Genomic DNA, 17862 nt, shown 5'->3' on the forward strand with positions numbered 1-17862 from the left:
TATGGATATGGATGAGTGAGTTAAGTGCTACTTAACCCCAGTACCAAAAAAAAATAATATAAATATAAAATAAAAATTAAGAAGTAAACAAAACCATACATTGGAGAAAAGATAACCTTTTTAACAAATAGTGCTTGACAACTAGTTATCCTGGTTATGCATATGTAGAAGAAAAAAACTAGATCTTTCTCTCTCAACCTGCATAGAAATCAACTAAAAATGGATCAAAGATCAAGGAATTAGACCAGAAACTGCAATTTTAGAAGAAAATGTAGGGTCAGTACTTTAGCTTTTAGGCATAGGGAACAACTTTCTTAATAAGGACCCCTAGAAGCTCAGGAAATAATGCCAAAAGTTTTTAAGTGGGATGGCATCAAATTTAAAAAGCTGCACCCGCCTATAATCCCCGCAACTCCAGAGGCTGAGATAGGAAAATTCAAACAACCAGCCTCAGCAAAAGTGAGGCACTAAGCAACTCAGTGAGACCCTGTCTCTAAATACAATACAAAATAGGGCTGGGAATGTGGCTCAGTAGTGGAGTGACCCCGAGTTCAATCTCTGGTACCACAAAAAAAGCTTCTGCACAGTAAAGGAAACAATTAGGAATCTGAAAAGAGAACCTACAGAATGGGACAAAATCTTTGCTAGCTTTTTCTGACAGAAAATTAATAGAGAATATATGAAGAACTCCAACTTTACACACACACACAAAAAAAAAAATCGAATAACAAATGGGGGTAGGAAAGACGTATCTATCATTAAGATATCTATCATTACCCTAGATAATGATATGGTATCTATTATTACCCTAGATAACATGTATGATTGCATGAATGGTACATTTCTACATTGTGTACAATTAGAGAATGGAAATGTTGCGCTCCATTTGTGTATGATGTATTGAAATGCATTTTGCTGTCATGTACAACTAAGTAGAAATAAAAAAAGGAAAAAAATAATAATAAACAATCCAATTAATAAATGGGCAAATAAACTAAACAGACAATTCTCAAAAAAAAATACAGATAGCCAATAAACACATAAAAAAATATTCAACATCATTAGTAATTAGGGAAATGCAAATCAAACTACACTGAGCCAGGCATGGTGGTGCATGCTATAATCCAAGTGACTCAGGAAACTGAGGCAGGAGGAAGATTTCAAGTTGGAGGCCCACCTCAATAATTTAGTGAGACCCAAAGCAACTTAGCAAGACCCTGTTCCAAAATAAAAAATTATAAAGGGCTTGGGATGTGGCTCAGTGATGAAGTGTCCCTGGGTTCAATCCCTAGTACCCACCCACCCCCCCCAAAAAAAAAACACTGAGATTTCATCTCACACCAGTCAGAATACAAACAGCCGGGCGCGATGGCACACTGTCTGTAATCCCAGCAGCTTGGGAGGCTGAGACAGAAAAGTCATGAGTTCAAAATCCAGCCTCAGCAACTGCAAAGGCACTAAGCAACTCAGTGAGACCCTCTCTAAAATACAAAATAGGGCTGGGGATGTGGCTCAAGCGGTAGCACGCTCGCCTGGCATGCGTGCGGCCCGGGTTCGATCCTCAGCACCACATACAAACAAAGATGTTGTGTCCGCCGAAAACTAAAAATAAATATTAAAAAAATTTAAAAAATTAAAAAAAAAAGAAATAAAATACAAAATAAGGCTGGGGATATGACTCAGTGGTTGAGTGCATGAGTTCAATCCCCAGTACCAAAAAATAATAATAATAATAATACAAATAATAATAAATGAGGAAGAGGATGTGGAAAAAAAAAGAATAAAGGTGGAGGCATATCTTACTTTTACACTGTTGGTGGGATTGCAAATTAGAACCACCACTATGGAAATCAGTATGGAGGGACTGGGGTTGTGGCTCAGTGGTAGACCGCTTGCCTAGCACCTGTGGGGCACTGAGTTCAATCCTCAGCACCACATAAAATAAAGGTATTACTAAACAAATAAATTTTTAAAAGAAAGAAAGAAAGAAATCAGTATGGAGGTTCCTTAAAAGACTAGGCATGGGGCTGGGATTGTGGCTCAGTGAATTGTGTGGCTCAGTGGTAGAGTACTTTCCTCGAATGTGTGAGGCACTGGGTTCGATACTCAGCACCACATAAAAATAAATAATTGACAGTATTGTGTCCATCTACAACTAAAAAAAAAAGAAAAAAGACTAGGCATAGAACCATCACATGACCCAGCTATACCACTCCTCCATATTTATCCAGAATTCAAGTTATCACACCACAGTAATACATGCATACCCAAGTTTATAGCAGCACAATTCACAACACCCAAACTATGGAACCAGCCTAGGTGTTCATAACTGATGAACTGAAAAAGGAAATGTGGTATATATACAATGGAGTTTTATTCAGCCACAAATAAAAACCAGATGGAACTAAAGACCATCATGCTAAGAAAATTAAGTCAAATGCAGGTTATGTGGTTGAACATGGTATGTTTTCTCTCATATGTGGAAACTAGAGAGGAAAAAGGAAAATAAAGGTGGAGGCATAGCTCATGAAAATCAAGAGAGATCAGTAGAGGAAAGGGACCAAGGGTGGGAGGTGGAAAGGGAGGGAGAAAGTACTAAAGAGTGAGTGATATCGACCAAATTATATTGTTGTATGTTTGCATGTAACAACAAATCCCATCAGAATGTACAACTTCAATGCATTAATAAAAAAATGGAGAAAAAAAAAAGTTCCATCTCCAAGAAGCCTCTCTTCGAGTCTATCTTCCCTCTATTTAATTCTCTGTATTACCCACCATAAACCCTTGTTACTGCTCTTGACACATTAATATCAGAACCGAATAGACAACCTTACTTTTTATTCTTTTGTGTGTGTCTGTGTGTGTATGTGTGTGTGTGTACTGGTGATTGAATTCAGAGGCACTTTATTACTGTCCTAAATCTCAAGCCCTTTTTTATTTTGACACAGGGTCTCACATAGTTGTTTAGGGCCTGGCTAAGCTGCTGAAGCTGACCTCAAACTTGCAATCCTCATTCCTCTGCCTCTCAAATTATTGGGAGGTGCTAGACATGGCACTGGGCATGTGCAACCACACCCTGCTGTCTTATTCACTTTTTAAACTCTAGCACCTACTAGATGCTCAAAAAAATCTACTGGCAGCATGTGCCTGCAGTTACCTGGGAAGCTAAGGCAGGAAAATCACAAGTCTGAAGGAGGCCTGTATGATTCAACCAGACCCTATCTCAAAATTTAAAAAGGGCTGGTGCATGGGGAAGACTGTGTTTGACCTCCAGCATACCCTAAAAATAAAAAAGGCATCTAGAGAGACAGACTAATCAGAGCAGAGAGGAGAATTTGGGCATTAGTTGGTGTGAAGAATTTCTTCTTACCCACCCAGGTGGAAACAAATAATCTTTTTATTTTTTTAAATATATTTTTAGTTGTAGATGTACACAATACCTTTACTTATTTTATGTGGCGCTGAAGATCAAATCCAGTGCCTCACACGTGCTAGGCAAGCTGTCTACCACAGAGCCACAACCTAGGCCCCTTGGAAACACAAAATCTAATGGTGAATTGTAAATGAGAGAAACCTGAAACCTCAGGTTCCCAGGATTCAACCACAAGTTCACAACATTCTCAAAGTTAATAAAACAATGCTATCTCCCTATGGCCCTTACATAGGGTGGTCCCTCTGCTTAAAATGCCCTTCCAATTTGTCTCTCCCACCACCACTGCTATCCTTCCATACCTTTATGCCCACATTAACTCTTTATCAACCTTTGGATCCCAGCTCCATTTCACTTTCTTTCAGAGGCCTTCCTAACCACCAGATTAGATCAGGTCTCCCTAGGAAGCATGCTCAAATTCCCTATATATCTTTCTAGTCCTCAGTTTAACTGCAATTACAATCATGTGCCACAAAATCATGTATAAAGCCTGTATATACATATAAAAATGTCATGTCATGACAATACAATTTACTTTTCTAAATATAAATCTAACTTGCGTCTCTAAAGGAAAACTAACAAATGAAAAATGACTCAGGTGTCTGTTTATTTCACAGAATTCATTCATTCCTCCTGCAAATATTTATGGCTTACCTACTTACCAGGAACTCTTCTAGGCCCCAATGATACAAAATAGAAAATCCCAAAGTTGTAAGCTTAGTGAGGAATACAAGAGACAAAAATAATCAATCAAAACTACAAAATATGGGGCTGGGGATGTGGCTCAAGTGGTAGCGCGCTCGCCTGGCATGCGTACGGCCCAGGTTCGATCCTCAGCACCACATACCAAAGATGTTGTGTCCACCGAGAACTAAAAATATTTTTTAAAAAAATTCTCTCTCTCTCTCTCTCTCTCTCTCTCTCTCTCTCTCTCCTCTCTCACTCTCTCACTCTCTCTTTAAAAAAAAAAAAACTACAAAATATGCTAAACAACAATACTATATAGATATGGGAGCAATGAAGAAATTTTTACTCTTTTCTGAAAGCCAAGGAAAAGAGTGTTAAGAGTATGAAATGATCCTGGCACAGTGGTGCAAGCCTGTAATCCCAGTGGCTCAGGAGGCTGAGGCAGGAGGATTCAAAGTTCAAAGCCAGTCTCAGCAAAAGTGAGGTGCTTAGCAACCCAATGAGGCCCTTAGCAACCCAGTGAGATCCCTTTCTTTTTTTTTCTAATTAGTTTTTGATGAACTTTTATTTTATTTATTTGTATGTGGTGCTGAGAATCGAACCCAGTGCCTCACACATGCTAGGCAAGCATACTACTACTGAGCCACAACCCTAGCCCTGAGAGCCCTGTCTTTAATAAAATACAAAATATGGCTGGGGATTTGGCTCAGTGGTTGAGTACCCCTGAATTCAAACCCCAGTACTAAAAAAAAAAAAAAAAAAGAGTAAGAAATGCTAATCAAAATAACACTGTAAATAGAGTACAAAAAGAATGGCGGGGGGCTGGGGATGTGGCTCAAGCCGTAGCGCGCTTGCCTGGCATGCCTGCGGCCTGGGTTCGATCCTCAGCACCACATACAAACAAAGATGTTGTGTCTGCCGAAAACTAAAAAATAAATATTAAAATCCTCTCTCTGTCTCTCTCTTAAAAAAATAAATAAATAAATAAATAAATAAAAAGAACCGGCCTAGTGGCCCACACCTGTAATCCCAGCAATCTGGGAGGCTGAGGCAACAGGACTGCAAGTTCAAAGCAGCCTCAGCTATGTCAAAGCACTGAGCAACTCAGTGAGACCTTGTCTCTAAATACAAAAAAAAGGACTGGGGATGTGGTGGAGTAACCCCAAGTTCAATTCCCAGTACCAAAAAAAAAAAAAAAATTAAAATTAAAAAAAAAAAATAGATTACAAAAAACTTCCGTGGGCCTGGAACTGTGGCTCAGCGATAGAGTGCTTGCCTACCACATGCAAGGCCCTGGGTTCAATCCTCAGCACCACATAAAAATAAATAAATAAAGGTATTGTGTCCAACTACAACTAAAAAATAAATATTAAAAAAAAAAAAAACCTTCCCTGCCATTACCCAAAAAAGTCTCTCTGGAAATTTATTAGTATTTATTTATTTAGGTACTGGACGTTGAGCTCAGGGTTGTTTTACCACTGAGCTATATTCCCAGTCCATTTTTTTTTTCAATTTTCATGCAAGTTGTCACTAAAATGCTGTGGGTGGTCTTTCCAGAGTTGCTGGGATTATAGGCCAGCACCATTGCTTCCATTCATTAGAAGTTAAAATATTAAATGTCCTTATGAAATGTACTGACAACCACACAATTTCTATGGATCATTATCATCCTTAAGAAACCATTCAAGTACCTGGGAAGGGTAGCAAATACCTATAATCTCAGCAGCTCAGGAGAATTGCAAGTTCAAAGCCAACTTCAGTAATTTAAGTCCTAAGCAAGTTAGCAAAACCCTGTCTCAAATAAAAAAAGGCTGGGAATGTAGTTCAGTGGTCAAGTGCCTCTGGGTTGAATTCCTAGTACGAGAAAAGTAAGTTTTTTGTTATCTACTTGCATTTATTTCTTCAGGTTTTTTTGTTTTAAGCAATAGGGACTGAGGCTAGGGATATAGCTCAGTTGGTAGAGTGCTTGCCTGATATGCACAAAGCCCTGGGTTCAATCCCCAACTCTGCCCCCTCCAAAAAAAAAAAAAAAAGAGTAATAGGGCCTGAACTTAAGGGCATTCCACCATTGAATTATATCAGCCCCATTATTTTTAATTTTGAGATATGATCTCACTAAATTGTCCAAGCTGGCCTCAAACTCATTTTTGGTTTTGGTTTTTGTTTTTTTGTTGTTGTTGTTGTTTTTGCAGTCCTGGGGTTGAACCCAGGGTTTTGTACATGCTAGGCAAGGATACCACTACATGACTGAACTACCAATCCCCACTCTTCTTTTTCTTTTCCTTTTTTTTCTCGGCAGGGGGTGGGTAGTACTGGTACTCTGAGCTACATCCTAGTTCTTTTTATTTTGAGATAGGATGTGGCTCAGAGATCAAGTGTCCCCAAGTTCAATCCCCAGTATCCAAAAAAAAACTTTTTTTTATATTTGTATATATATTTAATTATCATAAAGAGGAAAGAATCTCTAATATATAGGATATTTGGATGAACCTTAAAAACATCATGCTAATTAAAAGAAGTCAAACACAAAAAAACACATTTTATCTTTCATTCTATAAAAATCCAAAATAGAAAAATACACATAGTGTTGAATGACCACCACCAGGAGCTAGAGAGGAAGGTATAGGAAACAACTGTTATGAGTATAGAGTTTTCATCTAAGGTAATAAAATGCTTTGGAACTAGTTATAGGCTATATAAATGCAATTAACAATACTTTAAAATGGTTAATTTATTATTACATGAATTTCATCTTGATTATTTTTTTCCTTTTTGGGGGGTACTAGGGATTGAACCCAATGGCATTCTACCACTGTGCTACATCCCTAGCCCTTTTTATTTTTTTATTTTGAGACAAGATCCTGCTAAATTGCTGAGGTTGGCTCCAGACTTCCCCATCCTCTTACCTCAGCCTCCCAAGTCACTGGGATTTGAGACATGTGCCAGCATACCTGGCTTAGCTCATTTTTTATCGAGAGAGACTATGAGGATAATACAATAGAACTGATTAAATATTACAAAAAATAACTTTTAGTTGTGATTATCTAATTATTTTAATATTTACTTTTTAGTTGTAGTTATCAATACCTTATATTTTTAGTTATTGATGTACCTTTATTTTTTACTTATTGATATGTGGTGCTGAGGATCCAACCAGGGGCCTCACACATGCTAGGCGAGTGCTCTACTGCTGAGCCACAATCCCAGCCCTATCTAATTATTTTAAAAACTAACACTAAATGTAGATTAAAAGTAGGTATATACTCAACAGTAGAAACATGGATCCACAAAAATTTTGGACATAATCTTCCTGATCATATTAATATGAAAACATAAAGTCCACCAACTAATGAATGTACATACAAAATATGGTATATCTCATCATTAAGTATATTACTCAGTCATAAAATGTAATGAAACCTACTGCTGGATTCCAGCTCCTCCAGAGGCTGAGGCAGAAATACCATGACTTCAAAGCCAACTTCAGCAACTTACTTATCAAAGAAGCCCTAAGCATCTTAATGAGACCCTATCTCAAAATAAAATATAGAGGGCTGGGGATGTGGCTCAGTGTTAAGCATCCCTGGGTTCAATCCCTAATACCAAAAAAAAATTAATAATAATGAAACAATTATGGTCTCCAACATGGATGAAGATAAAAATGTGGTAGGTGATTCCATCTGTATGAAATAGCTACAATAGGATTATTCTCAAAGAGGTCTTATAGGTTAGGGAGCCAGACATAGTGTCAAATACCTGTAACCCCAACAACTTGAGAGGCTGGACGGGAGGATTTCAAATTTGAGGCCAGCCTCAGCACCATACTGAGAACCTGATTCAAAATGAAAAATAAAAAGAGCTGGGATGTAGCTTAGAGACAATATGCCTCTGGGTTCAACACCCAGTACCAAAAAAAAAAAAAATTTAGGAAGTGACTTAATGTATACCAGCTTCTTTCCTCCAATGATGAAAATTTCTGAAATTAGTGTTAATGGTGACAACACTGTATACATAAGAAATGCCACCAAATCGTAGAATTTAAAAGCTAGAATTCCCATCGTTTAGGAGGCTGAGGCAGGAGGATCACAAATTCAAAGCCAGCCTCAGCAACTTAGCTAGGCCCTGTAGGCCCTGAATCTTCCTGATCATATTAATATGAAAACAAAAGTTTTCATATTAGCAAGTTGTTCTAAATAAAATATTTTAAAAGGCTGGGGAGGGCTGGGATTGTAGCTCAGTGATAGAGTGCTTGCCTAGCACGTGTGAGACACTAGGTTCAATCCTCAGCACCTCATAAAAATAAAGGTATTGTGTCCATCTATTAGTGGTTAAGTGCCCCAGGGATTAAACCCTGGTACTAAAGCAATTCAAAAAAAAAAAAAATTTAAGTCTAGAATTGTCAATTTTAACTTAAATTTCTACGTCAATTTCTAAAACAATGTCTAATCCCCAAAGTAATTACTTTTTAATTACTTTTCATTTGCATAAGCAAATGAAAGAATATTTCATTATTTCATAGATATACTTAATGCTGTGATATACTTATGCTGTGATTGTTAATTACTCAGCTAGAGGGCTAGGGGTGGGGCTGTGGCTCAGTGGCAGAGTGCTTGCCTAGCATGTATGGGGCACCGGGTTCAATTCTCAGCACCACGTATCAATAAATAAAATAAAGGTTTATTGACAACTAAAAAAAATTTTTTTTAATAAAAAAGAAATAACTCAGCTAGAGGTCACACAAATAAATCCTCATAATAGCAGGCTTTGTCCAGATGCAATGGCATACACCTATAATCCCAACTACTCAAGAGACTGAGGCAGTAGCAGTTTGAGTCTAGCTTATGCAATTTAGGCCCTGTCTCAAAATTAAAATTAAAATAGAAAAGAGCTGGGGTTATAACTCAGTATTCTTAAGAAACTTCCAGGCACAGTGGCCTGTGCCTGTAATCCCAAAAGCTTGGGAGACTGAGGCAAGAAGATAGCAGTTCAAAGCTAGACTCAGCAATGGCGAAGTGCTTAGCAACTCAGTGAGACCCTGTCTCTAAGTAAAAAAAATAGGGCTAGAGATGTGGCTCAGTGGTAGAGTGTCCCCGAGTTCAATCCCTGATACCAAAAAAAAAACAAACAAACAAAAAAAAAAAACCTGAAGTTGGATTAGAGATGTACATCAGAGCATTTGCCTAGCATGCAGGAGACACTTAGCTCAATACACATCTCTGGGATAGAGGGGTACTGAGAGCTAAGTGTAATAGCACAGGTCTTTAATCCCACCTATGGAGAAGTTTGATGGAAGACAAATGAAAGTTCAAGGACAGCCTGGCCAACATAAGGACATCAGATCTCAAAGGAAAAGTGCTGGTGATATACCTCAATTGTAGTAGCAGTAAATAGTTGTTAGACTGTAGAAAGCCCTGAGTTCAATCCCCAGATTGAAAGTAAGAAAAGACTAAAGAAACAAACTGAGGTTTAAGTGTGGAATGTAGCTCATCGGTAGAACCTTTTTCTAAAAAAAGATTTAATTTTATTTATCCTTGTTTTTTTTTATATTTATTTTAATTTTTTTAATGTGAAATTGAGGATCAAACCCAATGCCTCACACATACTAGGCAAGCACTCTACCAATGAGCTACAATCACAGCCCAGTGACAGGGCGATTGACTAGCATGGGCAAGGCCATGGGATCAATCCTCAACACTACAAAAGAAATACAAACCCTAAGCTCATCTCTGTGGTTAAAAAAAAAAAAAAAAAGTGACAAAATTTAACATTCCTTCATATTCAAATACTCAACATTTTAGTTGAGAAAGACACTCTCTCAACCTGATAAAAGTCATAACACATATAAATTCATATTTAATGATGAAAAACAATGCTTTTCCCCTAAACAATACAAGCATATCCATTCTCATTAGGTCTATTCAATATCACCCTGAAAGTTTTGAATAGGTCAATTAGATAAGACAAAATAAAACCCATAAAGGGGGTTCAATCTCCAGCATAAAAATCTGAAGGCATGAGAATTAGAAAGGAAAAAGTAAAACCAGTTCAAAGATTAATTCATAGATGATCTATCTTGTACATTTAAAAAATGTAAAAAAAAAAAAAAAAAAAAAAAACAAGCCAGGTGTCCTAGTGTACACCTGTAATCCCAGTGACTCAGGAGGCTGAGGGAGGAGGATCACAGGATCACAAGTTTGAGGCAAACCTCAGCAATTTAGCAAGGCCCAGGGCAATTTAGTGAAACCTTACCTCAAAAATTAAAAAAAAATAAAAAGGGCTGGGATATGACTTAGTGGTAAAGTGTCCCTGGGTTTAAAAATTCCTGGTACAAAAAAAAAAAAAAAAAAAATCCAACACAAGCATGCACACAAAAAATTAAGGTAAAGTGTTGCCATGTGAAGTGGCATATGCTTCTGATCCCAGGGTTAGGGTCAGGGTCAGGGTCAGGGTTAGGGTTAGACCCTGTCTCAAAAAATAAAAGGGTTAAGAACCGCTGGCTTCAATCCCAAATAACAAAAAAAGAATGGAGGTGTTTTCTGAATAGGCACGGTACAAAGGTCGTTTTATTGGTAAACTATAGTTACCCTGCTGTACAATAGCACATCAGAACTTCACATTCCTAACTGCAACTTAATACCTTTTGATCAATCTTTCTCATTTAATTAAAAATAAGTTAGTAGGACTGTGGATGTGGCTCAGTGGTTAAGCGTGCCTGGGTTCAATCACCGGTACCAAAAAAATTAATAAAAAAGTTTAGAAATGGAGGTGGTAACCAGCATCCTAGATTGCCCCAAATGATACAGGCATCAGGTATATATGCACTATGCATTCTCCTTCATCTGCTTTACAAAGAGAAAGTGTCATAAAAAAAAAATACTGAGGCAGGAGATGTGGCTCTGTGGTAGTGTCTGCATGGCATGCACAAGGTCCTGGGTTCCAACCCCATCACCAAAAAAAAAAGATACTGGGTCTTGCCAGGCATGGTAGCACACAACTGTAATCCCACTGATTCAGGAAGCTGAGGCAGAAGGATATCAAGTTCAAGGCCAGCTTCAGTGATTTGTGAGACACTCACTGTACAAAATAAAAAATTAAAAGAGCTAAGGATTTGGCACAGTGATAAAGCTCCCCTGGGTTCTAACCCCAATAACAAAAAAAAAAAAAAAGAAAAGAAAGAATGAATGAAAGGCAGGCAGGCCTTCAGTATATAAAACTATATGTTGTCAATTTACAATAATTTTCTTTTCTTTTTTTTTTTTTAAAGATGGAGTTCAGGAGTGGGCTGGCCAAGTTATGTGCCAGGCCCTGGGTTCAAACCTCAATACAGCAAGAAAAAAAAAAAATGCTTTTGGATATAAAATATCAATGACAATTAGTGTGGTATTAATATCTGTTAATTTCACTGGGTACACACATAACATTCACACCACCTACTTTCACCAGGGAGCCCTAACAGCTCCAATTACAGCATCAAGAGAAATTATAGATGACAAGGGAAATACATCCTCGTAATTTATAAAGAAAGACTACTGTTAGACTCTTCATGGTATATGAGGGGATATCACATAACCAGTAATTATTTTTAATTTAATCTAATGTGTTAGTATAATTGTTCACCCTCCAAATTAGATTTTATCCTTCTAGCCATCTTTAAGAGTATTACAATATCTTATATAATGTCACTGGAGATATAAAAAGAACTTTAGAGGCCTTAATAAAATAATTTCACCTAATAACAGCAACAAACACTAAAATCTGTTCCAATTTTTTGAGGGTAAGTCAATATGTATTATTTTACTAGTGCTCTAACAAATTTTCTTTTTTTTTTTTTTGAGAGAGAGAGAGAGAGAATTAATATTTATTTTTTAGTTCTCGGCAGACACAACATCTTTGTTTGTTTGTGGTGCTGAGGATCGAACCTGGGCCGCATGCATACCAGGCGAGCACACTACCGCTTGAGCCACATCCCCAGCCCCTCTAACAAATTTTCTAAAAATGAAAATATTATTTGAATATACAGTTTACATATAGCCATGAAAAAGAATGTAGAGGGGGCTGGGGTTGTGACTCAGTGGTAGAGCAGTTGCCTAACAGGGCCAAGGCTCTGGGTTGGATCCTCAGTACCACATAAAAATAAATTAATTAATTAAAGATATTATGTCCAACTACAACTAAAAAATAAAAATAAAAAAAAAAAAGAATGTAGAGGGGCTGGGGTTGTGGCTCAGTGGTAGAGCACTTGCCTAGGACATGTAAGGCACTGGGTTCGAATCTCAGCACCACGTATAAATAAGATAAAGGTCAGTCCATCAACAACTAATAAAACTATTTAAAAAAAAAAGAAAAAGAATGTACAGCTAGCTATAGCAACACATGCCTATAATCCCAGTGGCTTGGGAGGCTAAGGCAGGAGGATCACAAGGTCAAAGCCAGTCTGAGCAACTTACCAAGGCCCTAAGAAATTTATCAAGACCCTATTTCCAAATAAAAAAGGATGAGGATGCGATTCCATGGTACAGCACATCCCTAAGCTCAATTCCCAGCACCTAAATATATCAGTAATATGGTGGGGGATACTTAGTATTTAAAAAAAATCTTATGTTCACCCAAAAACTTGTACACTAATATTCATAGCATTTTTAAAGAGAGAGTGAGAGAGAATTTTTTAATATTTATTTATTTTTAGTTCTCAGAAGACACATCTTTGTTTGTATGTGGTGCTGAGGATCAAACCTGGGCCGTAAACATGCCAAGCAAGCGCGCTACCGCTTGAGCCACATCCCCAGCCCCAGCACTTTTTTTTTCTGGTACTGAGGATCACACACACCACTCTATCACTGAACTACTTTCCCAGCATTTTTTTTTTTTTTTTGAGACAAGTCTCACCAAATCACTGAGGTTCACCTCCAACTTGTGATCCTCCTGCCTCATCCTCCTGAGTCACTGAGATTTCAAGAATGAACCACTGTGTCCGGTTTATATAACTTTTTTTAAATTCCACTTACATAACTTTTGTGCATGTGGTGCACTGGAAACTGAATCCAGGACCTCCTGCATGTTAAGCAAGTAGTCTACCCTAAGGTTCACCTCCAGTCCAGAACATTTCTAATAGACTATCAAGAGTAAAAAATGTGCTGGGTGTGGTGGCTCATGCCTGTAATGCCAGCAGCTCAGGAAGCTGAGGCAGAATTTTGAATTCAGAGCCTGCCTCAGCAATTTATTGAAGTCCTAAGCAACTTAGCAAGGCCCTGTTGCTAAATAAAATACAAAAAGTGCTGGGGATGAGGCTCAGTGCTTAAAAACCCCTGGATTCAATCGCCAGTATCAAAAAAAGGGGGGCGGGGTGGAGGACAGAGTAAAAATGGGCCAGGTGCAGTGGCTCACGCCTATAATCCCAGAAACTTGGGAGGCTAAGGTTGCAGGATAGCAAGTTCAAGGCCAGCCTCAACAACTCAGTCAGGCCATGAGCATCTTAAAGAGACTCTGTCTCAAAATAAAAAAGATTGGGAATGTATTTTGTAGTAATGCATTCTGGATTCATTTCCCAGTACCAAAAAAGAAAAGTGGGGCACTGAATTTGGGCTTTGTTAGGAAAAAGGATAAAGGAGTGAAACATTAGAAGATACAGCTCTCTCTTTTTTCCCCCCTCCCTCAGTGCTAGGGAGGGAACCAAGACCCTCCCACATGGAAGAGAAGCACTCTACCCCACCAGTGGTGGTACACCACCAGTGCTGAAGGCAAAGGCACAGCTGTAAACATGAAGAGTCTAAAGATAGTCTTTCTTTTATTTGAGACAGGAAATAATTTTATATAATATAGACTCATGAATATGACTAAATGATGATCAGCAATAAGACCTGACACTACAATGAGAATAAAGAAAGATTAAGGGGATTTATAATATTTAGCAAAAAAGCATAAGAATTCAATTTTATAGTATGCCATGAGGTTTATCTTTATACCTTTATCTCCTGACAACCCAATTCCTACCAGAAACCTATCAAAGAATGTTCAATATCCATAGTCTACTCTCTTACTGGCATGGATCTGCTCAAATGATAAATAACTACTCTATGGAGTTCTCACTGATTACTCCAGGCATGCCTTCCTCCATACTTGCAAAGTACTATCTATATAATACCTACCAGATCATTTAGCAATGTTTAGTAACATTTTTTATATTTATCTTCACCACAGAGAAATTACTTAAAAACATACTCTTTTGGTGTTTTTTGTTTGTGTTTTTGTTTTGTTTTGTGATGCTGGCAGTTTCTGGCAAAAAGGAGGCACTCAAATGTTTTATTTGTTTGTTTGTGTTCCTTTATTTATTTATTTATTTGTTACTAGGGATCAAATTCAGAGGCGCTTTACCACTGAGTTATATCCCCAGACCATTTTTAATTTCGGGACATGGTCTCAACAGTTCCTGAGGCTGGCCTTGAACTTGCAAACCTCCTGCCTCAGCCTTCTATGTCACTGGAATTACAGGCATGTACCATCATGCCACACCTAGTTCAAATGTGTTTAAGTTGTCAATGAATATTTATTTATGTGCAGTTCTGAGAATTAAAGCCTGTGCTTCACACACATGCTAGGCAAGTGCTCTACCACTGAGCTACAACACCAGCCCTCAAATGTTTTAATCATATGTGAATAAATGACTCTAAGGTTTCCAGTCCGAAGATGAACAGGAAATTATATAATTATTAACACAAAGGAAACACAGGTTTGGCAATAACAGATGGGTTCAAATTGTTAATATTACATTTTAAGTGAATATGACTTAAGATTGAAGAGAAGGGTTAGAATTTCTTGATCTGAAGCTTCAAAGACAGGAAAAAATTTCACAGCTGGGTGTGGTGGCTCACGCCTGTAATCCCAGTGACTCAAGAGGCTGGAGGCAAGAGGATCACAACAAGTTCAAAGCCAGCCTCAGAAACTTAGCAAGACCTTGTCTCTAAATAAAATATAAAAAAGGGTTGGGGACATAGCTCAGGACTTCAGTGCTCCTGGGTTCAATTCCTGGTACCAAAATAAATAAATAAATAAAAGAGTAACAGCAAAGTAAATGAATCAAAGTAGGTAAGACTACAGAGAAAGAGGAGGAAAAAGAAAAGAAGCAGTCAAACTGCTGCAAATCTAGTACAGCAAATATGAGAATGATGTCATTTGTAATTTATTAAAAAACAGTTTCAGCAAAGTGGATACAAAAGCAAAACTAGAACATTAGAGAGAAATAAAATAGATGCCTGTTTTGAGACCATCACCTATAAATGGGCACAATAACTTCAGGAGTTATAAGACAGGATAAGATTCCTTTAAATGTTCCTTGTTTTCCCAGGAAACGGTAACATAATGGAGAGATTGAGAACATAGATCCTAGAGGAAAAGAGTAATTATAAAACAAAATCTTTTTAAAAAAGTGTCAGAAAGCAGATCAACAGAGGTCATGGAGAGATCAATTTTCTTCTCAGAAAAGAAAGATGGGGTTGGCATGGCACACACCTGTAATCCCAGAGACTTGAGAGGCTCAGGCAGGAGGACTGAAAGTTCAAAGCCAGCCTCAATTTAGCAAGGCCTTCCAAGCTGTCCCCAAATAACTCAGCAAGACCCTATCTCTAAATAAAAACAAAAAAAAAAAAAAATAGGCTGGGGATGTGGCTTAGTGGTTAAGTATCCCTGAGTTCAATCATAGGTACCAAAAATAAAAATAAAAACTTGCCATCCTCCTACCTCAGCCTCCTGCACTGCTGGGATTGCAGGTGTGTACCATTCTGCCTACTTTATGACACACAAGATTATAAAGACCCAATGAAACAATATAGACCAAAGTAGTTAATAAACAAGAAGCTGTAGCTCTGGGGTCAATTCTTCTTCAAGATATTATCTACACATACTATGCACAAAGCCTTTGTACACTGGGGGGAATTAGAAGATTAAATATAAGAACAAGGTCAGGATTATAAACTGTAATGACAGCCAGATACAGTGGCATGCGCCTATAATCCCAGCAGCTCAGGAGGCTAAGGCAGGAGAAACACAAATTCAAAGCCAGCCTCAGCAAAAGCGAGGCACTAAGCAACTCAATGAGAACCTGTCTCTATAAGTACAAAATGAGGCTGAGGATGTGGCTCAGTGGTTGAGTACCCCCAAGTTCAATCCCTGGTACCCAAAAAATAAAATAAATCGTAATGATAATCATTTTATATCACTGTACTCAGAAAATAAATGAAGAGGATCAGGAGGCATATAATGCAGTGGTAGAGAGTCTGTCTGGCATGCACAAGACCTTGGGTCTAATCCCTAGCACCACCAGACAAAACTTGAACAACACCAGAGAGTAAAGTGAAGAGGCTGCTCCTTTGTGACAGGATGCAAACGGTATGCTTACAGATTTTCTTGATTTATATATCTTTTTCTAATTCTAGACTGGGTTTACAACCATAATAACTACTCCTTCCCACTGTCTAGAGAAAGAATCTTATAATATTACAAACAGAATAAAAGACAATATTGCTAAGGATTTTCAAAATTCCTATCCCTGAGCATAGGCTCCATACCTGAATGAACTTCAAATGTGAACAGTACAGAGGGCTAGGAATATAGCTGAGTTGGTAGAGTACTTAACTTGAATGCACAAAGCCATGGGTTAAATCCCCAGCACCACAAAAAAAAAAAAAAAAAAAAAAATGTGAATACAAATGTCAGTAGCATATGGTGACAGCTGGGCATAATCCCAGTAACTTGGAGGCTGAGGCAGGAGGATCACAACAAAGCCAGCTTCAGTAACTTAGCGAGGATCTAAGAAACTTAGTGAGACTCTGTCTCAAAACAAAAATAAAGGGCTGGGGTTGTGGCTCAGCTTTCAATCCTCTTGCCTCAGCCTACCAAATAACTGGGATTACAGGCATGTGCCACTGTGCCCAGCCTACAATAAATTTCAACATGAACCCAAGAAAAAGATTTGTCTCTCCAGGAATGGTGGTACAGGCCTGTAATCCCAGCCACTCTAGAGGCTGAGGCAGGAGGATCACAAGTTCAAATAAAATTTAAAATAAAAATAAAAAATAAAATAAGCTGGGGATGTGGCTCAGTGGTTAAGCATCCCTGGGTTCAATCCTTGGTACAAAAAAAAAAAAAAAAAAAATCTGTCTCCTCAGCTGTCAGAGTTCAGAGTTTTGTTTTGTTCGTTTGTTTGTTTATACTGGGGATTGAACCCAGGGCTATTTTTCCACTGCTTTTTTCCCCAACTTTTTCTATTGTTGAAACAGGGCCTTGCTGAGTTGCTGAGACTGTTTTCAAACTTGAGATCCTCCTGCCTCAGCCTCCTGGGCTGCTGGGATTACAGGCCTGTGCTGCCATCACCATCAAACCCCACTGGAAGGTTTTCAAAACAGCCTATCCACCTCAATGTGTCTGGAACAATACAAACTCATGATAACCACCACAGCAATATTTTTTAAATCTGCAACTGCCAAACTTAAAAAACCAGATTATTAAAGTATATTTAAATAAGTTTAAGATATGAATCAATAGAAACAAACTCAACATACCCACATTCTCCCTCTGAAACTATGAAGAACAGCAGAGATGTGTGCTACAGTGAATGTTTAAGGCACTCAAAACAATCATTACATATTATTAAAATCCTTCTTATAAAATCTTCATAGTATGAGGGATTTCTTAGCCAAAAAAAAAAAAATTAAGAAAAAATATCTTCTTGGTGACACTACCTCTGACCACGA

The 17862-nt window shown here is 37.9% G+C and overlaps 1 protein-coding gene across 6 annotated transcripts in view; it reads right to left on the reverse strand.

The window, feature by feature from the left end:
- Window positions 1–17862, reverse strand: part of Nsd1 (nuclear receptor binding SET domain protein 1) — a 142425-nt gene that overhangs the window by 121253 nt on the left and 3310 nt on the right. The window lies entirely within an intron of this gene.

Source organism: Urocitellus parryii, chromosome 1 (genome assembly GCF_045843805.1).
Source record: "Urocitellus parryii isolate mUroPar1 chromosome 1, mUroPar1.hap1, whole genome shotgun sequence".
In the NCBI taxonomy this organism is placed as follows: domain Eukaryota; kingdom Metazoa; phylum Chordata; class Mammalia; order Rodentia; family Sciuridae; genus Urocitellus; species Urocitellus parryii.